The sequence below is a fragment of the Danio rerio genome, chromosome 19 (genome assembly GCF_052040795.2).
Source record: "Danio rerio strain M-AB ecotype USA chromosome 19, GRCz13ab, whole genome shotgun sequence".
In the NCBI taxonomy this organism is placed as follows: Eukaryota; Metazoa; Chordata; class Actinopteri; order Cypriniformes; family Danionidae; genus Danio; species Danio rerio.
In genome coordinates, this window is record NC_141039.2 from 4,045,244 (window position 1) to 4,071,670 (window position 26,427).

The window sequence follows — 26,427 nt, forward strand, 5'->3', positions numbered from 1 at the left end:
AATCAAATAGTTGGGCTTTTTTCATCGAACAAAAATTTTAAGTAAATATACTTTATGTTCTATTGATATTTTATGTAAAAATATACTTTAGGGTTGAGATAATTAAGCATTTTTTTTCAAAGTGTGAAGTGTTACTGTTATTTACATCTTTTTCCAATGGAATTTAGTGCAAAAAACAAACAAACAAACATATAAATTAATTAATTAAATTAAAATATACAATATTAATTAAATTTCAAAATTTGCAGATTTTTTAACAATAACTTAAATCGAGCAGGTCTAAAAAAATATATTTAAATCAAAATATTTTAATTTAATTAAAATTAAGTTTTTTTGAAGTTTCTCAAAATAAATGAATAAATAAAAATATTAAAGAAAATTAATCAAAGAACAACAAACAAACAAACAAAAAACAAACAAGCAAATTAATTGATTAAATTGAAATATAAAAAAATCTATTAAATAAAAAAATCGAGCAGGTATAAAAATTTTTATTTTAAAAATATATTTTAATTTAATTAACATTAGGTTCTTTTGAAATGTCTTTTAATCAATAAGAGAAAAATAATAAAGAAAATCAATTAAAGAAAAACAAACAAACAAACCAATAAATAAATACATTTAATGCATCTGGTTGGATCATATATAATAACTGCAAATCTTTCTTGAGCATCAAATAACATTTAAATGATTTCTAAAGGAAAAACTACAAATTCAGCTTCCCCAAAAAAGAAATAAATACATTTCAGGACATTTAAACAGATTTTGAATCAAAATAACAACTTAAATATTTATGTTTTAACTGCAAAATAATGCAGCAACACAAAAAAAAATTCATAGGATTACTACATTTTTTTAAGTTAGCTGGTTCCAAACAATTTATAGGGGCTGAATTTAAAAAAACAATTAAATTTAGTAATATGTTCAACTTCATTTGTTTGTTTAAATCCAGCCCCTATAAATTGTTTGCAAACCCTTACCGTAATAAAATGTACATTTAATTAATCCTTTTTTTAGTGTATGTAGTGTGCATGAGCATAAAAACATCAAGAACAATTACAAATACAGACCCCAAACTTGGAACAATTCATAAAAATCAATAATGCTTCAGTCAGAATCTCCTTCTTGTTTGTGAGTGTGTCTGTGTGTTTGTGTGTTTGTGCCAGAGCTCATTATAAACAAAGGTCATTTGCTTTTTCAACATTTGGTCTGCAGCTAATGTAACAATCCATCTGTGCCACATGCTAAATGTCCCGGTAAACACAATTATTCCACGGCTGAGAAAAACAAGGCAGAGTCTGGGCTCTCACACTGACGTCAGCCGCTAGAAAAAGAGCTCCAGGATCTGCATGACTGCAAATGACAGACTGCAGCAAAGCAAGCCTCTGGAAATGAAGCTCCTTTGTGGCAGAGCTGGCCATGATGGATGAGGGCAGGACTGTTTCTTCTGCTTTGTGCTGCAGAAGCGAGAGACACAAATGAAACCTGCAGCGAGGCGTCCAGCATTGAGGTGCACAGAGATGTTTTTTCTTCTCACAACTGCATTTTTATTTTTTATTTTTCTCTCAGAATTTTGAACCATTTTAAAACAATTACATCATGTATTTTACAGTTTAGACTTCATTTCTCCAATTTTTAGATGTACAGTTTTTATCACTTTTTTGACTTTATTCTACAAATTTTAGATTTACTGTAACAGAATTGTTACTTTTTTCAGAATTCTCACTTTTACGCCTCAATTTTGACTTTTCTCTCAGAGTTCAGATTTTGTATTTTATTTTATTATATTTTATTTATTATTTTTTTACATTTATTTTACATCTCAACATTTTTTTCTCCAAAATAAAATTTTGATTATTTACTTTTATATATATATATATATATATATATATATATATATATATATATATATATATATATATATATATATATATATATATATATATATATACTTTATATTTATTTATACAATTTTACCATTTTTTATATTTCAATTTTGACTTTTTTCTCCAACTTTTAAAAATTTACTGTATTTATTACAATTTAGACTTTTTTCCTTCTAGTTTTTAGGCTTACTGTATTAGAATTCTTACTTTACATCTCAATTCTGACTTGTTTCTCAGAATTCTGTGTTACATTTTACAGATTTTAATCATCAATTTATTTTAAATCTCAAATTTTCTTCAAATTTTAGGTTTATCAGAATTTTGACTTTTGAATTTTGAAATTCTCACTTTACATCTCAGTTTAGATTTTTCTTTCTGAATTCTGAGTTTACATGTTGGATTTTTTAGCATTGTATGTTTTTTTTTTTTTTTTTTACATGTAACAATTTTCACTTATTTCTCCAGGATTTTACTGTATCACACCTTTTACTCTTTCAGAATTTTCACTTTACATCTCTTTTTTGACTTTTCTCTCAAATTTACAATGTTTTAGCATTTAATTGTTTTATTTTACAACCTAAACATTTCTTTTCATCTTTTCCCCCTCAAACGTTTAATATACAATATTTATCACAATTAAGACTTTTTCTCTCCACAATTTAGATTTACCAGAATTTTTACCTTTTCAGAATCCTCACTTTAAATCTCAGTTTTGACTTTTTAGTTTATTAGTTGAGTTTACATTTTACAATTCATACATTCATTCATTTTCTTTTCGGCTTAGTCCCTTTATTAATCTGGGGTCGCCACAGCGGAATGAACCGCCAACTTATTCAGCAAATGTTTTACGCAGCGGATGCCCTTCCAGCTGCAACCCATCTCTGGGAAACATCCATACACAGTCATTCATATTCACACACTATGGACAATTTAGCCTACCCAATTTATCTGTAATTTATGTCTTTGGACTGTGGGGGAACATGAACACAGGGAGAACATGCAAACTCCACAACAGAAAAACCAACTGACCCAGCCGAGGTCTTGCTGTGAGGCGACAGCACTACCTCCTGTGCTACTGCGTCGCAACATTTTACAATTTTTTTACCATAAATTATTTTACATTTCACAATTCTGACTTTATTTCTCCAAATTTTTAATTTACAGTATATCACAATTTTGACTTTTTATTTTGCCATTTATATGTTGCAATTTTTACTTTTTCTCTCTGAATGTCACTATTCTTACCATTTTTAGAATTTTTAATTTAATTTTAATAATTAATCTTACAATTTAGATTTTCTTTTCTCCAAATTTAGCCATTACTTTATCACAATTTTTACTTTTTTTCAGAATTCTCACTAAGCAGCTATACATCTCAAAATTTTCACTTATTTCAGTATTGTTTCTGTTACAATTCTGACTTTTTCCTCTCAAAATTCAGAATTTTAGAAATTATTACTTTACATCTAACAATTTTTTTTCTCTACTTCTATTTCTTTTCTAAGCTTCTCTGTACTTCTGTTATTTCTTCTCCTTTGTGTGTCAAATCAGACTGGTTCAGTTCAGAGGTGCACAGACGCATGTAATGATGGAGCCGTGATTTATCTGATATAGACGTACTGTCACTGTCTCTGTCTGATGGCAGCGCTCTTTATAGTAGTCTGTACATTTGGACTGATTTCTTTTAACAAGACTGTGCTGCTGTTTCATTTCGGTTGCAGATTCCGAATGACTTTCTGCTAATCTACTGTGTATAGTGCTTCTATAGTTTATTTAAGTTTATTTAAGATTTAAGTATTATTAAATCAATCAATCAATAGATAAATAATGACTTGATACGATTGTCAAAACAGGCAATTTACATATTGACATTAAAGACACAGTAGGTGAGTATGGAGTAAAAGCTTTGTCATGAAAATAAATTTTAAAAACTAATTAAAAAGGACACAACTGTCACAATTCAGGTTTTTTTCCATCAAAATTTCCTATTCCTGATTTTTCTTTTCTAAATTTTGAGTTTACATGTACCGATTTAGACTTTTTTAAAGACTTTTAACATCTCACAATATTTACTTTTCTCAAAATTGCACGTTCCTTTTGCAAATTTAAGCTTGTTTTTGCTTTTTTTTTACGGTTTACTTATCGCATGTCTGACATTTTTGTCAGAATTTTACATCATTATGTTCTTGATCTTTATTTCGTGCTATTTTTTGTTTATATTCCAGGAAAAAAGTGTGAGATCAGCTCAAAAATGATTTTAGCTGCTATTTCAAAGTACTTATTTTAAATGAACTGAATCAACACAATTATTGAGGATTTTTGGGACAAATAAATTGTTTTATGTTCAATCTATTTAAATTAGTAAAACAACAATAAAGTTAACGTATTTGATCCGTGCTGGGACAACATGAAATAATTAAGTGGAACCCAGCTTTTTTACCAACACTAGCTCATTCTGAAGCGTAGTCCCGTGGTCATTTCTGGAGACTGCGAATTTTGTAGCCGGAGGTACGTATGTCTGCATTTAATTTTTTTAAGCGAACGCTACAGGGCGGTATGATGCCGTTCCTTTTCGCGCTTACCGGCTGACCACTTACCTCTATGTGGAGGGCTTTCTTGTCACAATCAGTTTGTCCAGTTAGGTCGTCGTGTACATCGGCAGACTTGAGATGCAGAGAGGTGTTGATGATGACGAAGACGATCGGGTTTGAGTCCAGGGAAGAGCAGTTCCAGGTAAAACAAAATCCAAACAATAAAATGAACAAGTTCATAACAGGGTGAGAATGTGGTGAAAACGTAGTAAAAATCAGACGAGGGCTTTTCTTTTTCTGGACAGCTTTTGTAAACCGTCATTTGAGTTTAGGGGAAGTAAGCGGGCGGGATGGTCAATCTGTAAAATTAGTTGGGTTTAGGGAAGGAAGAGGGTGGGTCAGTTGATTGGCCAGTTGCCCAGTCAATCATTCAGTCAGTCGATAGCGGCCTCTGGTGGGTTTACGCGAGAACAGTGGGGGCGAAAGGCACTCGAGAGACAAATTTAAGATACGAAAAAACGCACTCAGTGGCCTCTCGTGGATTCGCGTAAACAAAAACTGCAAAAATACAGACCTTCCAGGACGTATTTAATGGTCTCCAGAAATGTCTACAGGACTACGTTGTCAGAATGCGCCTGGGTTGTTTTTTACAGTGCATGTACTGGCAAGAAAACTGTTTAAAGCTGGCTATTTAAATCTTAATGTTTATTTCTTGCTAATTATTTTTGTTTCTTGATCATTTCTTGATCTTTGCTATCTTTGTTACTTGTTATTTTAGATTTTATTTCCAGTTTATATTTTTATTTCAGAAGAAAAATCTTTGAGATTAAAACTGCCATCTGTGAGAAAACAAAATATTTCAGAGCAACTTTTTATAGCCGGCTGTTCAATTTTAAATCTCAAAAAGAGTGAAAATGATTATAGCCAGTGGTTCTTCAGTATCAAATGAGCTGGAAAACAGAGATTTCTCTCACCTCTGCATCCAGCTCTGCTTTAAATAACCTCAGCTGTCCAGCAGGAGGGCTTCAGGGGTCTGGAGTCACGCTTCTGTCTGATGTTCTTCCTCTGTTTGTCCTTGTTGTGTTCGATTGCATCCTGAGGAAGAAGAACAAGAAGCACAGAGCATTTACTGAATACTGTAGACAGACTAAGATGCAGAGATTAAATGGATAGTTCACCCAAAAAATATATTTCTACAAAATGCCAGGTTATTTCAACCCATTTCTGGATGTAATAGGGACTAAACCAAGTGCTGGGTTTAATTTTTTAATAAATTAATAGGATCAAATCTAACACAATGTTTTGGTTTGCACATATTTGACCAAATTTGGGTTTGGGTTCGGGAGTGTGGCATCATTTACTCTCCTTTCACTTGTTCCAGACTTTTTTCTTTTGTTGAACACAAAGGAAGATATTTTAAAGAATGCTAAAAACCTGTTGACTACCCTTGTGTCTGATTATCCTACTATGGAAGTCAATGGTTGCAGTAGCTTTCTTCAAAAAAGCTTTTTTTTAAATGTGTGTGTTCAACAAAAGAGCATAGAATCAGCAAGAGGCGACATTCTAGTGCAATTTGGTAATTGAAAACCCAAATAGAACAACAGCATATTATTCATTCATTCATTTTCTTGTCGGCTTAGTCCCTTTATTAAGCCGGGGTCGCCACAGCGGAATGAACCGCCAACTTATCCAGCTAGTTTTTACGCAGCGGATGCCCTTCCAGCTGCAACCCATCTCTGGGAAACATCCACACACACATTCACACACACACACACACACACTCATACACTACGGACAATTTAGCTTACCCAATTCTCGCCCAACAGCATATTATAAGTCTTTGAAATAAACAATTAAAAGTGCTGATGATTGTGATAGTAAGTGTTGTATTGTTGTCTATCAGATCATATCTCAGCTTTAATGTGCTTTTTAAATAAATAAATAAAAAACAAAGAGGGCGAGGCAGTGGCACAGTAGGTAGTGCTGTCGCCTCACAGCAAGAAGGTCGCTGGTTTGAACCTCGGCTCAGTTGGCGTTTCTGTGGAGTTTGTATGTTCTCCCTGCGTTTGCGTGGGTTTCCTCCGGGTGCTCTGGTTTCCCCCACAGTCCAAAGACATGCGGTACAGGTGAATTGGGTAGGCTAAATTGTCCGTAATGTATGAGTGTGTGTGTGAATGTGTGTGTGGATGTTTCCCAGAGATGGGTTGCGGCTGGAAGGGCATCCAGTGCGTAAAAACTTGCTGGATAAGTTGGCGGTTCATTCCGCTGTGGCGACCCCAGATTAATAAAGGGACTAAGCCGACAAGAAAATGAATGAATGAATGAAAAAAACAAAGCAGCTGCTTGCCATCGCAACAGCAATAAGATCCAATGGACAGCAGATCACTTTCACTCCAAAATGGCCGAATCTGGGGCTGTTGCTGGGCGCTGCTGTTGCAATGGAACGTTCTCATAAGAAAAGAATCTCATAAAAGTTTAAGACCGCTTGAGGGTGAGTAAATAGTGAGTAAATTGTCATTTGAAGGTGAAATAACCTTTTAGTGTATAACTAATGCTTCATGTGATCTACACTGCCTGACAAAAGTCTTGTCGTCAATCCCAGTTGTAAGAGCGACTTCTAGTTTATCGTTTGGAATTCTGAAGACTCATCTGTTGAGCTGCATCCCAATCATCACAGATACCGCAGAAGACCTACTGAAACTTGCATGAACCCAAGATTCTCACAGATCTCAATCAAGTTTGGTTAGGGAAAAATCATGGTTTGGGGTTACATTCAGTATGGGGTCGTGCGAGAGATCTGCAGAGTGGATGGCAACATCAAAAGCCTGAGGTATCAAGACATTTGTGCTGGACATTACATTACAAATTACAGGAGAGGGCAAATTCTCCAGCAGGAGAGCGCTCCTCATACTTCAGCCTCCACATCAAAGCTCCTGAAAGCAAAGAAGGTGCTCCAGGATTGGCCAGCCCGATCACAAGACATGAACATTATTGAGCATGTCTGGGATAAGATGAAGGAGGAGGCATTGAAGATGAATCCAAAGACTCTGGGAGTCCTGCTTTTTTTGCCATTCCAGATGACTTTATTAATCAGTGATTTGAGTCATGTCAGAGATGTATGGATGCAGTCCTCCAAGCTCATGATGGAGTCAGACACAATATTCATTCTGTCTCCACTGCAGCAGGACTTTATATTCTATACTGGACATTATTTCTGTTAAGTGCCAAGACTTCTGTCTAAGCAAAGTCAGACCTTACTGTCCTAATTAAATCATAAAAAATCAAGACATGATCATATTTTATTGTGGTAAAACAAGCGTAATTTAGAGGCCTTTGCCTTTCATATAAGCCACTTCAGATACCAAAATGATCAACTAGAAGTCAAGTTATCAGCAGAAAGGTTAAACTTCAGCAGTGTGGCACTTTCCTCGCTGGCGTCTCAACTGAGCAATGACTCAGCCAGAGAAATATGAAGGCTTTCAGCTGTCCGCCACACTCAACCATGCCTCATTCTTGGGCTTTCATTGTATATTTAGTCATCCTAGAGTGTTTGAAAGTGACTTTTTGCCATGTCAGTTTGGATTGAGCTTCAACGATGGCCATCTATTCCCTTCAGACAAACATTTCAAGTCAAATTATACTTCTTCTCGATGGGAAAGGAACTCAAAGAACTATTTATGGCCTTTTTTTTTATGAGCCATCGTTGGATGTAGTTGCTCCGGAACAATCCGTGCGGTGAGGAAGAGGCCGTCCAATGAGTCGTTCTCATCTGGATTTGGACTGTTTGGGTCTAACCAAAACCCTTTCAAGTGGGCTTCGAACTCTGCCAGAAGACCAAATGTGCCGCTTTCAAACGTTTGGAGAACATAAACACGTCTAAAATGAATCTAAACCCTCACGACACTGATTTGGCTTTATGTGTCTGTGAACTTGATGAGGTATTGTTTTACAGCTTGATCGATGAACTTCACCTGACAGAGATGGATGAGGCGGTGGTTTTATTGGTTTCTCAAATGAACATTCATTCATTCGTTTTCCTTCGGCTTAGTCCCTTTATTCATCAGGGGGCACCACAGCGGAATGAACCGCCACCTTATTCAGCATATGTTTTACACAGCGGATGCCCTTCCAGCTGCAGCCCAGTACTGGGAAACATCCATACACACTAATTCACACCCATACACTATGCCCAATTTAGTTTATTCAGTTCACCTGTACTGCAAGTGTTTGGTCTGGAAACCGGAGCACCCGAAGAAAACCAACGCAAACACCGGGAGAACATCCACACTGAAACGCCAAATGACCCAGCCAAGACTTAAACAAGCGACATTCTTGCTGTAAGGCAACCACTCAGCCACTGTGCTGCCCCTAAAATGAACAAAATATTATTAAAGAAGCCAAAAGAGGAGTAAACAATGCTTTAACATTACTTGTTAATCAGAAACACTCGTTAAGAGCAATGATTGCACCACACAATAATGAGGGCACACACCAATATAGACATTCAAATTTACCATGACAGATGTTTACATCAAAGGCAGAAGAAATTGTTTGTCAAAACGTGACGATAAATGATATATTTAAATATGATAATAAATATAAATTAAAAACAGGATGTATAAAATTGTATACAAATGTCACACCATTAAAAACTAAAAAACAATGGCAAACAAGCAAATATTTAACATTATTATTACTGAATATTGTTATAATGAGTTATATCTTATGATTTAAACTTAAACATCAGGCCAAAATGAAGTGAAGTTTATTTTATAAACTATTTTCAGGAGGATCACGTGCTTATGATTGATCACAGCCGGTCCCGCATTACTCAATTTATGATTCACCAATCAGACGAATCCTAAGCCACTCTAAATACCCTAAGTTCCATATAACAGCCATCTTTGTTTTGAAGAATCCCTCCTTCCACCCCAACTCTCCCTCTTTTCCTAGATGGGTGGCACGGTGGCCCAGTGGTTAGCACTGTTGCCTCACAGCAAGAACATTACTGGTTTTAGTCCTTATCAAGCCATCAGACATTTCTGTGCAGAATTTACACGTGCTCACATGGGTTTCCCCCGGGTTCCCCGGTTTCCTCCCACCGTCCAAAAACATGCAACTTAAGTTAATTGACTAATCCAAATCAGCAACATAGACATGCTCCAAGTAAGTTATCTCTTAAGAGCGATCACTATCTGTTCATTAGCTACTACAGCAGGGGAGTTCTCCAGATCTACCTGAGCTCAAACTCCCCTCTCACCTTGCAAATGAGAGGGAGCCCCGGGCTCGAGGATCTTATGAATTCAGGGCACTCCCGGCAAAAACGCTTTATAATCAATCATCAGCTAAGGGTGAACTCTTAAACATCAACTCAACATCGGCTGAAAACCCTTTAATATCAACCAGTGATGAAAACAGTTTGTAACCTCGTGAAAAAATAACTAACAAATATAAAGTCTAATAGAAATATAATAGACTAATAGAAAGTCTATTAGTTCAGTTATGTTAAAAGTATGTAATCCCAATGAATGGAAGTATAAATTTTAAAAATGGGTTTGAGTGTAGGCTTGTTTTTGTTTTTTATTTCACAAAATGTCAATTTCTCCTAACTTCTAAAGATAAAATAATAGTATTCAATTGTTTAAAAATGAATATAAATGTGTTATATGTTTAAAAATGCTCTCATTTACTAAATTGATATTTCAGTTTTGGAAGAAGGGTCATCGATAGCGCACAGAATATACAATTAAATTACAAAAAAAATTACATTTTACTCAAATGCATTACTATAAGTCATAAATGAACAGCACATTTTCAAGTGGTCTGTTTTTCCATTGCTGTATAATGAAACGTAATAAGACATGAGATATGAGAACACACACACACACACACACACACACACACAGAAAGGAGCGGATTAGACATCAGGTGGTCTGTGTAATTAGCATCAGATTAATTAGAATTTGTTCAGCAGATTTAACGGTTGGCGATTCCTTTCTCATTAATTTGAGCTTAAACTCATTCCAAAAACAAACAAAACCAAGTCATTTGTAAAGTCGCATTTCTACATTAACACTACATCACTGCCTCCAGGTCACTTGGCACAAAGAAACTGTGTGAAATCACTCAAAAATTTAATTCTAGTGACTCAAAGCCAGTGCTGGCTGAGCTTCCAGGTCAAAAAAGCTTCTATAGCGCATGTCCTGGGACTGTTGGGGAAACCGGAGCACCTTGAGAAAACCCACGCCAACATAGGGAGAACATGCAAACTCCACACAGAAATGCCAACTGGCCTGTGACTCGAACCGGCGACCTTCTTGCTGTGAGGCAACAGTGCTAACCACTGAGCTACCGCCACTGGCAGTTTATTACAATGTTTTTGTACCCTAATCCGCTTGTTAAGTGTGACGTCACGCGGAGCGGCTTCCGGGTCCAAGCGCTCTATTCAACTCAATGGGGAGATTCATGAAATGGTAATAACGTTTACAAAGCGATTTAATATATTCGAAAGTCACGATCGCAATATATATGTCCATGCCTAATATCCGATGGCCAGAAAGTGATTCATTGTTTTATAAATTGTTAAAATTGTGGTATTTGTTATGCAGCAAGCCCAGAGATTGTTGTGTACACTATGACTTTATGTAAAATTAACTTTAATGTGTGATAGGAATAAAACATCATAAACTAATGATTTCTCCTCTCAAATGAATGCGGCGGCTTGGACCCGGAAACAGTATACATACGTCACAAACACGTCACCACTTAACAAGCGGATAAACAACACCAACTCAGACAATACATCACTTTAAACTATTAAAAATACTTAATACTTAAAATACACAAATAAAAGGCATTAAAAATAAAACACCAATCCCAAAATATGGAAAACTGCTAATTTACGGATATTTTGACAGTGTATATTAAATATTGTGCCAGTTGCTGGATTAGCATTGTTATATCTTTACTGTGGCGGTCTTATTTCACATGACATTAGCAGCTTTTAGTAGACATTAGAGCTGCTCAATGGAAATAAACCACAAGGAATTCAGCTTAATGGATCAGGGAAAATAGTAGGAAATCTGTGGCAGATCTTGAATTTTTCCATTCCTCTGCATCTCCTCGTTCAGTAGCACCTGCAACGACATCATCATTTAGACCTGCAGAGGGGAATCAATCTTTCAACACACAGCAGCAGGACTTTCCCTGAGCGTCTCAAAAATCACACAGACTTTTCCAGAAGAGCTTAGTCAGGATCGAGCCGTGTTAAACAAGGCGGTGAATTATTCAATACATCAACATGCTGAAACAAAAGTCTGCATCTTACGGTTTACACAGACTTTAAAGGCATAACTAGGTTAACTAAGAATGTTACAGGCCCGTATTAGCTAATCGGGAGGACCGGGAGTATTCCTGGTGGACTGGTCCATTTTTTGGCCAAGGGGGCCAGTGTTCCTAGCTGCCTGCACTCTGAGCAGTCGCACTTTATTCATTTATTTATTTATTTGATCGTAGCCTCAATCTTTTTATTCATTATTTTACCGCAGCTCTACAGTTTTCATTTATTTTCTCGCTGCCCCACGAGCAGAATGCAGCCTGCAGATTAATGATGTCCAATAGAGAAATCTATGAAGTCCGTTTCTTGTCAGATGTTGACTTTTAATCTTTGCTCAGAGATACATAAACATATTAAAATAAAGTACACAATAACCACAAATCTCAACCATCACAGGTGCGCTAAAGAAATCTGTGACTCCGCTGTCTTCCAAAGAACCAACGCAATCTAATGGCAATTCATAACTTTTTGATTTAGTGGCTAATTTGTACAGTGGCGTAGCGCAAAATGCGGAGGCCCCCCTGCAGGGATCGCTGACGGGGCTCCCTGATGAAGGGGATACATCATACGTCAATTTGCATTTCACTGACGTCATCACGTTCTACCATTAGTTTGTTTAACAGCCTATGGTTAATAAAGGGGTATTTATAATTGCAATACACTTTTTATAAGCATGTTTATTTAACTAAATTTATTGCTGTTTGAATACAGTATGTCATTATAGATGTGTAACGTTAGTGAATGTGCAGTAATCGCTCATATGTCATAAACTCAGACAAGTTCAGAAACTGTCACTAAAATATCTGTGATTGTGAACAAGAAAAGAATAAACGGTCCAAATAAATTGTTAAAATAAAGGAGAAGAAAAAGGAGATTCCGAAACGCAAGTGTTTCGAAACACTGCACCTAAGCATGATCCGAAACACCCAGGTCTCGTGACTAAAGTGTTTCGAAACACTTGGTCACGTGACTAAAGCGATTCAAAGCATTGATCATTTCAGAGGTGTTTCAAGACCCGGAGAATCTGCATTTGACTGGTATGATCAATGTCATGATTCAGTCTTGTATGGCCTAGTGGACTGTGCATGTGCACATTAGTACTGTGTTACAAATTTGCTTTGGGTTCGAATCCCGACTAGTCCAAATACTCCAAAATCATGATTTTATATATTTTAATCATGTTACTGTTTTATGGTGTAGTCTAGATAGGATACAGCTGCGGATATGCCATTAATTTAGCATCATTTTTGTAACACTGTGAAACAATAATTCATATTTTACAGTACTGTGATGGGTTTAGGTTTTGGATAGACGTTAATAAAATACAATGGGAAATTTAATTAATAATATAAATAATTATTTTTAACTTCTGGCCACAACTTTATCTGATCTAGCAACAACCCTGTTTTATGAACAAAACAATACAAATTTATTTACAAGGTGTTTATTCGTATGTCAGATCAATGTTGAAACAAAACGATACAATAACAAAGCATTACCAACTGGTATTAAAGCATTTCAAAATAACTGTATCAGTCTGGATTCAAACTCATTATTCCCACATGGTGGTCACGAACTCTAACCGCTCGACTAAACCATTTGCAGATTCTAGGCTACAAAGTGGGGTTTCATACCTTAATTTGCTCAACTGTTCTTTGCTGAAGCTGTTTCAGTGAAATACAAATTAAATGACCACTAGGTGTCACCGTAGAGTGGTGTTTCGAAACGTTTCGAAGCTTCGACACATTTGCTTCGATAGTTTCAGTGTTTCACGAAGCCTCGCTTTGCCCACCACTACTGAAAAGTCTCTAAATCTAGTGACAAAGTCGCTAAGTTGGCAACATTGGCGGCAAGCAATCAGAATGACGTAGTCCACCACTTAAGAGGTGTTCAGAGAACACAGACCTGTGAACTTTGGTTCCGACCACAGTTGTTCCCAAGAGTTTGATTATTGCGGTTGCCGGATTTTCAATTATTGTAAATCGCGACGACGCGGGGCCCCCTAATCACGCGCCCCCCCGCTGTGCGTGCCCTGCAGGCCCGTCCGCTACGCCACTGAATTTGTATGAATTTGTACGATCAAATTCGTACAATTTAGTACGATTTGCTCATCCCCCAATGACGGTTGGGGTTAGGGGTGGGGTTGGGTGCCACGCCTCCTTTTTAAAATCTTATATTTTCGTACGACTTAGCCACTAAAATGACTAACAGTAAAATACTTTCGTTTCCTCATGAGATCAGGCTGAAAGAACCCAGCCTGATCTCACGAGAAAACCCCCTCGTTAGCGGGAACGGGCGTGGCAGGTAGAAAAGGGGGCAGGTCGTGCAGCGAGACAACAAAGGCTGAATACAAGCAGGAGCGGTCGGATTTGGACTAACCTGGCGGGAGCCGGATTTAAAATTTAGTCCTGCGCAGATCTCTAGTTGCAAGGGTGTAGTGTGCAGTGTTTCTGTATTACCATGGAGAGATAGCAACTTGGGTTGCTTGGGTATATTTCTATGGTTAGTGTTTGCTAGGTTGTGTTATGTCATTGCTACTAGGACATTTTGGTTAGGGTGTTCTGTGTTGTTGTACTTATTGTAATCTCATGGGGGTGTTTGTAATTTTTTTTTTAAAAGGCCATTTATCATTAGGCAAGCATTTCAAGACTTTTATTACACCTCAGAAAATGCCAATGTCTGACCTCTGGGCCTGACCTCTGTGTGTGCAGATATGCTTCTCGTGCCTGTGTTTGCAGATCACTAACGGGCAAGGTGGAGTCCAGCATTCTGCACCGGAGTGTAAATTTCACAGGAAGGCATCACATGCGTGTCCGGACTCAGTTTACGAAAGCAAAACCTGCCCTCAAGCTCAATGGAGAACTCACAAAGCAGCTCCTCACGCATACAGCGGAGAAACAGAGGAGTCCTGTATCACATCACCTGCGCATTCACAAATATTAGCAGCAGAAAACTGAGAAAAACTGAACAAACTACAGGCCTTCTGTAGCTGTGCAACTCAATGAAACTTGACACATGTGTTTCCACAGGTACTTATAGATACTTTGTAAGATGTCGTGAAATAGCTGATGTTGTTTCCCACTGCAGTTACAGCGGACATCTGGCAAGGAAGCTGAAAGGTTATAACTTTAACCAGAATTTAACCTTGAATCTTCATCAATGTAACAATGTCCTGAGGTGACGTATTAGGGCGTTGTGCTCTGTTTCTGTTGGTTTCCTTCTTTCATTTCAGAGAACACTCAATCTCAATTTAAAGAAGCAACATTAAACCAAACCAACCCAATTTACAATGCACTGTCTAAAAATACAATTCAATGTGTTTAATTTAATATGTCATAATTAATAAATGTTTTTTTCAAAGCACTTTATGGATCCTTACACATGATACCATACACATGACATTTTTTCTTGGTGACCGTAATTTAATACAAATAAAATTATTCAGTTATTCACCTCAGTTTCTATTTAATTATGATGTTTAAATACTTTAATAAGTGGCATTTTAAGCACTATTTTAGCTGGATTAGCTTGTTGTATCCTTCATTTTTGATGTACCAAAAATATTTCCTAAAGATTTATAATAAACAAATATAAAAAAAAAAAAAGCTTCACGATTTTCTTCTAGCCTCTCTTGAAAATTCAACTAACAACAACAGCCTAATTAGTATAAAGAGCAAAAGTCAGTCTACGGCACTCGAAAAATGTGGAAAAAATATGAAAAAGCCTTTACTGACATGGCTATTTCTTAAAACAGCTCCTACACATTTTAATAACACTTGACTTCATCAGGGTAACCTGATGCAGCCGCAGTTTTAAGGAACAGCCATGTCAATAAAGGCTTTTTATTATTTTTTTTTACACATTTTTTGAGTGGCTTGGACTGATTTTGATGTTTATTTTGATGAATCTCTTACACAAAGAGCACCGACACATCATTTAAAGCTACCCCTGAAAACTTTTTGTTTGATTTTGGATGTCTATACACAATAATTAGTATTAACATTAAATTTAATAGGCTGCTGCTTGTGCTTCGGACCTTTTCATTGGTCATTTTTTTTCTCTCAAATATAAGGTTCAAGATTTAGAATAAAAGTTAGGCTACTTGTAAAATGTTTTTGATTTTTTTAACAACAGTCGGTCAATAAGTTGGAAGTTGACTTAATTTACTGTATATCATATTGTGCGTTTTCTTAAAACCTTCGATGGGTTATTTCCACAATTTATGATGACACAGCAGTCAAAATAGGTCAAATGAGAATATAGTGGCAGAAATTCTGGACCAATGGCAAATTCTGGACGTTTGTCAGTGGGGGGGTAGTTCTTTTGAACCACCCGAACCCCCCCTTAGCTATTGGGCCCGTAAAGTGCTACCAAATTTCTCATTTCATATAATTTAATTCATTTTCAAATATTTTCCAAGTGCTGTTTAACCAGATGATTTTCTCAACACATTTTCCAACAAGGTTTTAATAACTTCTAATAACTACTTTCTTTTGTCTTTCCTGATGACTTACTGTATACATTACTTATTATATTTTATGTAGTTTTAGATATGTTAGTTTTTTATTAATATAACCTTTGAAACAAGTTAAATAAATTAATGTTTTTTTGCTTTTATTTTATATTATTTTATTCAGTTTTTTTATTTTATTTTTGTACTATTATTATTATTATTATTATTATTATAAAATGTGATAAAATGTATAAAATAAAACAAAATTAAATTAGTTAAAGTTTATTTTTTACCTTAAATATTATTTTGTGGTATGATTATAATTATTTCATTTTAATAAATTTTCTTACTTTATTAATTTTATATCATAATTATTATTTTTAAACTTAATTTAATTTTAATAAAATTTTGCAATTAATGTATAATAATTATAATTTCTTTATTTTATTTTAATAATTTTACTGTATTATTTTTTATATTATAATTATTATTTTTCAATGTAATTTAATTCAACTTATTAATTTTTTTATTTATCTTTACTTTTTTATTTTGTTTTCTAATTTTTATTTTATTTAAAATTACTTTATAATTTACTTTAATTTAATTTAATTCATTTTATTTTATTTTATTTTATTTTAACGCTTTTTTCCAGCAAAGAAAATGTTTTTATTGCTTTAGTTTTATTTCATACAATAATAACTATCCATAAGACCTCACAAATTAACAACATACAAGATATCAAGTGTCATTAAATAATAAAACTAAAGAATCAATTATAAAACATGCATTTCAAACCCAATATTATACTTAAAATGTCTTTTAACAACCCTTTTAACAATGTCTATTTAGCAACCCTACAGTACCTAAGTACCTAACTAACTATACTATAGCATTGTGATTTAAACAGACAACTGATCCCAAAACAGTTTATTTCCCACCACATCCTTACAGATTAGATTACAGAAACAATATTCTCCAAGGTCAGCTCTCTATTGTGAGATGATTTACAATGTAACCGTGCTTAAACTGTATTTTGTATAAATTATGAAGTCACACAGGAAGCTCCACCAAGAGGTCACAGAGGTCACAAGCGGTGGCACACGGTTATCTGGAAAAACACTGACATCACAAAGTCCCATGAATGAAAGTACAGCTGTGAGCGAAAACGAAACAGATCTGATTTTACAAGCCTGATTTGTGTAATGCAGACTGACTGCGGTGGAAGTCAGGACATGTTTTTCAGCTTAAGTTATTAGATATAATTGCCTTTTATTTGATCACATTTTTGTGGTATTTTTTAAAGATCTTAAAATGGTTTCTCTCATCTGGAACATGAAGGTAAAGTGTATTTTTTGGCTACTTTATAGTAGAATAACTCATTTAAAGATCTTTTGGGACTCACCACAAGTGTATTCCATCACTGTGAAATTTAAGCCACATATAACATTTAAAATACATATAGTACATAAACAGAGATGTAAAAATGATCTATTATGTTTCTATATTAGCAGGGTGTTGCTACAATATGTGGTTGCTAGTAGGGTTGGGTGTGTCGATCAATTTAGCATCGTACGATGTCTAATGTGAAACATCGCGATGGACAATGGTATCGTCATCATAGGCGGAGGGGAATTAATTATTTATGAATAATTAATTAATTCATATCGAATTAGTTATTTGACCCGCATTGTCTTTGCTTTACCCATAACCAAACCATAAATAAATAAAGTTACACATAAATTACCACCTGTCAATCTCTTTTTCTGTGGGACTCTGGCATGAATAGGCAGAGTGATCTGTGTCGTTATAATGGCGTCGACAAACTTGGGTGGTAAAAAAAGGCACACAACCAACAGCAACCAACCAACAGTATCCAAGGTTTTCACTAAAATGACTAAGTACAAGCGTGAAAGATAAGACTTTCTCCAGAAGAAAAAATATTATCAGACATACTGTGAAAATTTTTAATAAAATTCAAAGGGGGCTAATAATTCTGACTTCAGCTGTATATATATATATATATATATATATATATATATATATATATATATATATATATATATATATATATATATATATATTAGAGCTGTGAACCTACACTAGTCTCACGGTTCGGTTCGGTTACGATTATCATGCCATCGAACAGTTCAATTCGATATTTTGGTGCATCACGGTGCATTGACGGTGCTTTCCATACACAGTTTTATATTTTCTTCACAGCAGCATTTCTTGTATTAAAATGTATGAATATAGTTATTTTTATATACTATTTGTAATACAATTTTGTCATTTAATACAAACAGTCAGATATATAAACTGTAACTTAAAATAAAACGAGCATTTAGCAAATAATATAAACAAATATTAATATCCAGCTCAATTTCTGATCCTTGTCTAGTTATCTTACACCCCTTTGATTGGTCACACCCTCAAAAAAACGGTTGCGATTGGCTCTTGCGCGCTGCGCTCTTCACAGATGAGTGACACTGATAAGCAGCAGGCGGCAGCGGCGATCTCACAGCTGATGTATGATAGACACGGTGGAGAAAACTCTGCAGACACGCGCTCGTTTCTGTATGCAAAAGTAACGCTGTAAAACAGCCGAGAAGAGAAGAAAAGCCACCCCAGCAGGTCAAATGGGCCACTGTGTGTGTGTGAGAAAGAGAAAGAGAGACAGAGCGAGAGAGAGAGAAATGGAGTAGGCTACTTTCATTCTCTCGATCTCAGTGAAATAGGGGCTTTTGTTGTATATGTCAGTGAAAGACTGATCCAGCATACACACACAGTGAAATTGTGGACAGTTTACGAGTTTTAAGTAGTTAGAGCGTTGTAAATACTCGCCATCGCCTCCCTCGCGACAGAGCGCATATGAGGTAAATGACGTCAGTAATAACCGGTTATGATTATTACTAAACCGATACCGAATTGTCCGCGTCTGCATCGCAGTGCACCGAAGAAACGATTAATTTTGACACCCCTAATATATATATATATATATATATATATATATATATATATATATATATATATATATATATATATATATATATATATATATAAGTATATATTTCAGTATATAAATGCACATTTCAGAAGGGGTGCATATTACAGCAGGGGTGCGCCTCCCGACACAACACTGGACCCATTAATACAAATACCGAAATGCAAAACATTTTCCAGAACAGGATTGGGCAAGATTCCGGCTCAAATTAAGTACTGTAAGTTATTAAGGTGTTCTGTGCGATTAATGCATTGTCCTTGTACTATATGGATTTCAACTGTATGTTTGGCTCTAGCAGTTTACTTGAGGTGATGTCATAAATAATGCAGATGTGTGATGTTGTGTGACGGCACATGGTCTGGAGTGTTTCAAGTAATAATGTCTGCCTACGGTTTCTGCTCATGCCATCAGATCAGGTGAAAACTTGATCACACACGCATGAATGCACCTATGCAAACACACACACACACACACACACACACACACACACACACACACACACACACACACACACACACTGTCACATCAGCTGAGATGATAGAAACACCTGGTGCTTTTGGCTGTGAGTCCCATAAGATCTCTATTTGAGATTTCCTCAGGATGCAGAGGCCAAAAAATATACTTCACCCTAATGTTCCAACAGTTTTTAACATCTTTGAATAATACCACAAAAATGTGATAAAACAAAAAGCAATTATATCTAACAACTTAAGCTGAAAAACATGTCCTGACATTAACCGCAGTCCGTCTGCATTACACAAATCAGTTTTCAAATCGAGTTCAAGTGACACAGCAAAATAGCTCAACGTAAAGTCAAAAATGACTCTAATAAAACCTTTCACTACATAATTATTGTATTACCTGTATTATATTCATTCATTCATTTTCTTTTCGGCTTAGTGCCTTTATTAATCAGGGGTCACCACAGTGGAATGAACCACTAACGTATCCAGCATATGTTTTACACAGTGTAAATAGACACAACGGCCAATTTCGTTCATCCAATTCACCTATAGTGCATGTGTTTGGACTGTGGGGGAAACCGGAGCACCCGGAGGAAACCCATGCCAACACGGGGAGAACATGCAAACTCCACACAGAAACGCCAATTGACCCAGCCGAAACTCGAACCAGTGACCTCCTTGCTATGAGGCAATCGTGCTACACACTGAGCCACCGTGACACCCCTACTGTATAATATATAAACTATAAAGCGTTTTACATTCTAAAATAAACTGAAATTATGCATGTGAGGGAATGTCCTAATTTAATAAATACATATAACTCATTATTACATTTTGTTTTTGTTTGTCTGTTGCATTTTTTAATTGATCCAAAAATGATATATTCGCATAACTGCATTTTTGTTTGTGTTGAATATATTTTTTATTACTTATTTAACTTTTTGTTACTTATTATTGTATTACTTTTCAGTAATCCATTTCATAAAAAGTGATTATGTAAACAAAAAAATCATAGCTTTGTATATATAATAATAATAATAATTTTATTACATATATATCACAATAAATACTGATCAGAATTATTACCGCCAACACAGTGGCACAGGAGGTAGTGATGTTGCCTTACAGCAAGAAGGTCGCTGGTTCGAGCCTCGGCTGGGTCAGTTTCTGTGTGGAGTTTGCATGTACTCCCTGCGTTCGCATGGGTTTACTCCGGGTGCTTTGATTTCCCCCACAAGTCCAGAGACACGCGGTACAGGTAAATTTGGTAAGCTAAATTGTCTATAGTGTGAATGAGTGTGTATGTTTCCCAGTGATGGGTTGCAGCTGGAAGGGCATCTACTGAATAAAACATATGCTGGATAAGTTGGCGGTTCATTCCGCTGTGGCGACCCTGGAATAATAAAGCGACTAAGCCTAAAAGAAAATTTTCTTTTCGGCTTAGTACCTTTATTAATCCGGGGTCGCCACAGCGGAATGAACCGCCAACTTAGGCTTTTGGTTTATGCACTTCTACATGATTGTTATCCAAATATTATTCCCCTTTAAATTTGGGAATAATCTACAGTTATGGTTGGGTTTGGGGTTAGGGAATATGTATGGATTACATTTTCATAAAAAAAATGATGTTCCAAGATCAACATACAGTAAATGGTAATTCAGGATCGCATCGAGTCAAATAACTAACTTTGATTAGTTAAAGAAATTCTTTAGTTACTGTGAGAAAAACAAATTGTTAATTAGTGTTTTGTGGACAAAACATCATTGAGCTGTGCTGCTGAGTGTGAGCCTTGCAAACAGCACCTGGCCTGGGCCGCATTGTGCGCTTAATTATCCACAGGAAATCTTGTAGTAAAGTACAATAGTGTTTAGTTGCTCTTTCAACTTTTCTCCCTCCTTTTCCTCCTCGTCTTTTCTATCCAGACAAAGCTGAACATGCTGTTGAGAGCTTTCAGTGATTCAGCACCTGTGTGAGTGTATGCAGATACAGCTCACATATTTAAAAGGGCTCTAAAAACAACAACAAAAAAAGGCTTTTGGGGATTTTTTTTTTGTTTTTTGGCAAGACGTCAGCGGCTGTCACTCTCCAGAAGAGAGGCATATTTTTGGTTTAGAGTTAAATAAAGTGGAGAACAGTGTCACTTTACCACATTGATGTGAAATTCCAGCTGTCAGTCAATCTCTGGCTGCTGTTTTTGGCAGCAACTTCACATCTTAAGGTCAGAAAACTTTAAAAGTGAAGGAAAAAAGTAAGTAACAATGAGTTTATTCCGATTTAATATTACATGCTTTTAAAATCCTAAAATAAAATCTTACTTGAAACAAGACCTTTAATTTTTTTGTTGAAACGACAGCATTTATTTGAGATAGAAACTAATATAAAAGCTTATTTGCATGTTGGACCAATCTAATGCCTTCTTGCTGAATACAAATAGTTATTCCAACCAACCAACAAACTAATACCATTTATTCCAACCAACCAATCATTTATATTGGCAACCAAATCAACCCAACCATACATTTAACCAACAAAAACAAACCAACAATCCATTTAACCAACAAAAACAACCCAACCATCCTTATACCAAACTAGACAAAACTAACCAACCAGCCAAAACTAACCAACCAAAGCCAACCAACCAAAACAACCCAATAATTCATTTAACAAACCAATTAACCAAAGCCAACCAACCAAGCATTCATATAACTAACCAAAACCAACCAACCAAAATCAACAAACCGTCCATATAACAAACTAACCTCAACCAATCAAAACCAACCAACCAAAATCTACCATAAATATAACTAACTAAAGCAACCAACCATCCATATAACAAACCAGCCAAAACCAATTAACCAACCAGCCAACCATATAACTAACCCCAACCAACCAAAGCCAAACAACTAAAATGAACCAACCATCCATATAACTAACCAAAACCAACCAAAAAAGCCACAGTCAACAAACCATTCATTTAAATAAAAAACAACGACCAAAGTCAGCCAACCAAAAACCACCAACCATTTATATAACTAACCACCCAAAATCAACCAACCATATAGCCAAAATAAACCAACCAATGCCAGACAACCAAAATCAACCCAGCACCCATACAACTAACCAAAACCAACCAACCAATATAAAAACACAAATTACTGACCCAAACAAAACATAATCATCAGTCCTCTTGATATTAAGGCTCGATTTACACTTACATTCATCCTTTTTTTTTTTTGAAGCCTGATTATAATCTTGTATAATCCCACCTAAAACATCACATGATTGCATACATGTTTATACCAAGCAACTTAAAAGCGTTGACAAAACAGCACATAAAAAGACACACAGTACACTTGAAATGGGTCACTTCTTTATCTAACATCTCAAAAACATAGACTACATAACTTTAGGCTGTTTTAACAACACACAGCTCAACTAGCAATTTCAATATCCTAGGCTTGAGAGCACAAGAGCTAATACACTTTAATACACTATAATACTATAATAATTTCCCTGTTTTTGACATACACACCACAACCACAATCAAACAACCAAAATCAACCAACCAGCCATATAACTAACCAAAACAGACCAACCGCAGTCAACCAACCAAAATCAACCAATCATCTACATAGCTAACCAAAACTGAACAACCAAAGCCAACCAATCTAAGTCAACAAACCATCCATTTAACTAACCAAATCAACCAAGCATCCATATAACTTCCTAAAACCAATCAACCAGTCAACAAACCATCCATTTAACTAACCAAATCAACCGACCATCCATATAACTAACCAAAACCAATCAACCAGTCAACAAACCATCTATTTAACTAACCAAATCAACCAACCATCCATATAACTTCATAAAACCAATCAACCAGTCAACAAACCATCCATTTAACTAACCAAATCAACCAACCAAAGTCAATAAGCAATCTAACTTACCAAAACCAACCAAAGTCAACCAACCAAAATCAACCAACCAGCCATATAATTAACCAAAACAGACCAACCTCAGTCAACCAACCAAAATCAACCAATCATCTACATAGCTAACCAAAACTGAACAACCAAAGCCAACCAATCTAAGTCAACAAACCATGCTTTTAACTAACCAAATCAACCAACCATCCATATAACTTCCTAAAACCAATCAACCAGTCAACAAACCATCCATTTAACTAACCAAATCAACCGACCATCCATATAACTAACCAAAACAGACCAACCTCAGTCAACCAACCAAAATCAACCAATCATCTACATAGCTAACCAAAACTGAACAACCAAAGCCAGCCAATCTAAGTCAACAAACCATCCTTTTAACTAACCAAATCAACCGACCAGCCATATAACTAACCAAAACCAATCAACCAGTCAACAAACCATCCATTTAACTAACCAAATCAACCAACCATCCATATAACTTCCTAAAACCAATCAACCAGTCAACAAACCATCCTTTTAACTAACCAAATCAACCAACCATCCATATAACTTCCTAAAACCAATCAACCAGTCAACAAACCATCCTTTTAACTAACCAAATCAACCGACCAGCCATATAACTAACCAAAACCAATCAACCAGTCAACAAACCATCCATTTAACTAACCAAATCAACCAACCATCCATATAACTAACCAAAACCAATCAACCAGTCAACAAACCATCCATTTAACTAACCAAATCAACCAACCATCCATATAACTTCCTAAAACCAATCAACTAGTCAACAAACCATCCATTTAACTAACCAAATCAACCAACCATCCATATAACTTCCTAAAACCAATCAACTAGTCAACAAACCATCCATTTAACTAACCAAATCAACCAACCATCCATATAACTAAACAAAACCAATCAACCAGTCAACAAACCATCCATTTAACTAACCAAATCAACCAACCATCCATATAACTTCCTAAAACTAATCAACTAGTCAACAAACCATCCATTTAACTAACCAAATCAACCAACCATCCATTTAACTAACCAAATCAACCAACCAAAGTCAACAAACAATCTAACTAACCAAAACCAACCAAAGTCAACCAAGCAAAATCAACCAACCAGCCACAAAACTAACCACAACCAACCAACCAAAATCAACCAACCAGCCATATAACCAAAACCAACCAACCAAAGTCAACAAACACTTAAGTTCATGACCTAAAATATCATTTCAAAACAACCTTTCTTCAAAAAACATCTCGTATTTTGTGGTATTCTTATGATATTTAGTCCATCATCCAGTGCTCATACAAGGCACGCAACACACGTTTTAAAAACCATTGTGAAATTCCTGAGGACTTCTGTATTTACCCCAAAAATCACAAAAATATGCCTGAGGAACAGCCATCAACTATATACTGATTTGTTTAGCATGGTTTGGGCAGAGTAAAATATTCCCAACTCAAGGTCCTGGGGTTTGGCATGGGACTCAAATCCAAAACAACGGAAAGACATCGTTCATAAAATAGGAAATTATTTCCGGCATCTGATAAGTGTCGAAGGGTCTTCAGCAAACCTGACCTGCTTTTTTCAGAGGAACGGGAATCAATTCAAAGAGGGTTTTTTTTTCTGGCACAGACCGGAAAGTGTCTGTCATCAGGGATCCCACAGATCCGATCGAAGTCGCGGCAAGAGGCGAAGCCAACATGGGCAGCTTGACCCAGTTTTCACGCTCCTTAAAGACTTTTGCTTTTCTGGCCTTCTTGATCTGTCGATGAGAAGAGCAGATCCACAGCCAAAGGCAGCTTTACACATATGTTTTCTCCATGTTTAAATCTCCACAGGCCTTAAAAGCAGACTGTGGGGTTATAAACACACACAAACACGCACTGAAAACAGTCTGAAACAAACCCTGTGTGTGTAAGAGAGGAAGTAAAGAGACATCTTTTGTACCTTTTGTGTGTTTATTATAGCCAAGGATTTGTCTGTGCATTAGTAATCTAATACTAGTTTTAAGATAACAGCTAATATGTGGTAAATAATCAAGAAAAATGATTACATTTCCAATAAATAAAAATTAATAAATTAAATTAATTTAATTTTTATTGCATTAAAATGATTAAGCATTATTTATTTGTGTGATTATTATAGCCTTGTCTATGCATTAATAATTTAATGTCAAATTTGAGATAACAGTTACAATGTGGTCAATATTCTGGAAAAATTAAATTAAAAGTATTAAATTAAATTGAGTGATTTTCCATTAAATAATTTTAAATTAATAATTAAAATTATGAAAGTCAACAAACCATCCATATGACTAACCAAAACCGAACCACCAAAGTCTAGCCTAGTCTGATATTTTATGGATGCCCTGCTGCATTTGTGTGTGTAATAATCAGCCTATCCTGCATAATAATGGAATTAGTTCTGCCCTGTCTTTCTAAATTATGCTTTTGCGTGTGTAACATGGGAAACAGTGGTGTTTCAGACAGTCTGTCCCAGGACATGTTCAAAGGCAGACTGGCTCTGTTTTGAAGACTCCAGGTGTTGATATATCCATCTGTCAGTGACCTAATTCAGAGCCTTCCAAAAAGGGATGGCTATCATAAAAGCACATACGAGCATTACCACAAAAACTATCATGCAATATACGTTGTCTTTTTGAATATGGAGTTGAAGTCAGAATTATTAGCTTACCTGTTTATTTTATTTTTTTGCCAATTTCTGTTTAAGGGAAAGAAGATTTTTTCAACACATTTCTAAACATAACAGTTCTATTAACTCATTTCT

At 35.5% G+C, this 26,427-nt stretch overlaps 2 long non-coding RNA genes across 3 annotated transcripts in view; both read right to left on the minus strand.

Annotated features, from left to right (window-relative positions):
* Positions 1–608: 608 nt before the first annotated feature.
* Positions 609–26,427, minus strand: part of LOC137488460 (uncharacterized) — a 112,943-nt gene continuing 87,124 nt past the window's right edge. For both annotated transcript variants that reach the window (XR_015516375.1, XR_015516376.1), the window contains exons 2-3: positions 5,392–5,512; positions 609–1,457 (exon numbers count right to left, since the gene is read on the minus strand). This is a non-coding gene — a long non-coding RNA (uncharacterized LOC137488460). The remainder of the gene's footprint in view (positions 1,458–5,391; positions 5,513–26,427) is intronic.
* Positions 21,922–24,561, minus strand: LOC147832422 (uncharacterized). The gene is made up of 2 exons (XR_015516383.1): positions 24,038–24,561; positions 21,922–23,465 (listed from the first exon to the last, which is right to left on the minus strand). It is a non-coding gene; the product is annotated as an uncharacterized LOC147832422 (long non-coding RNA).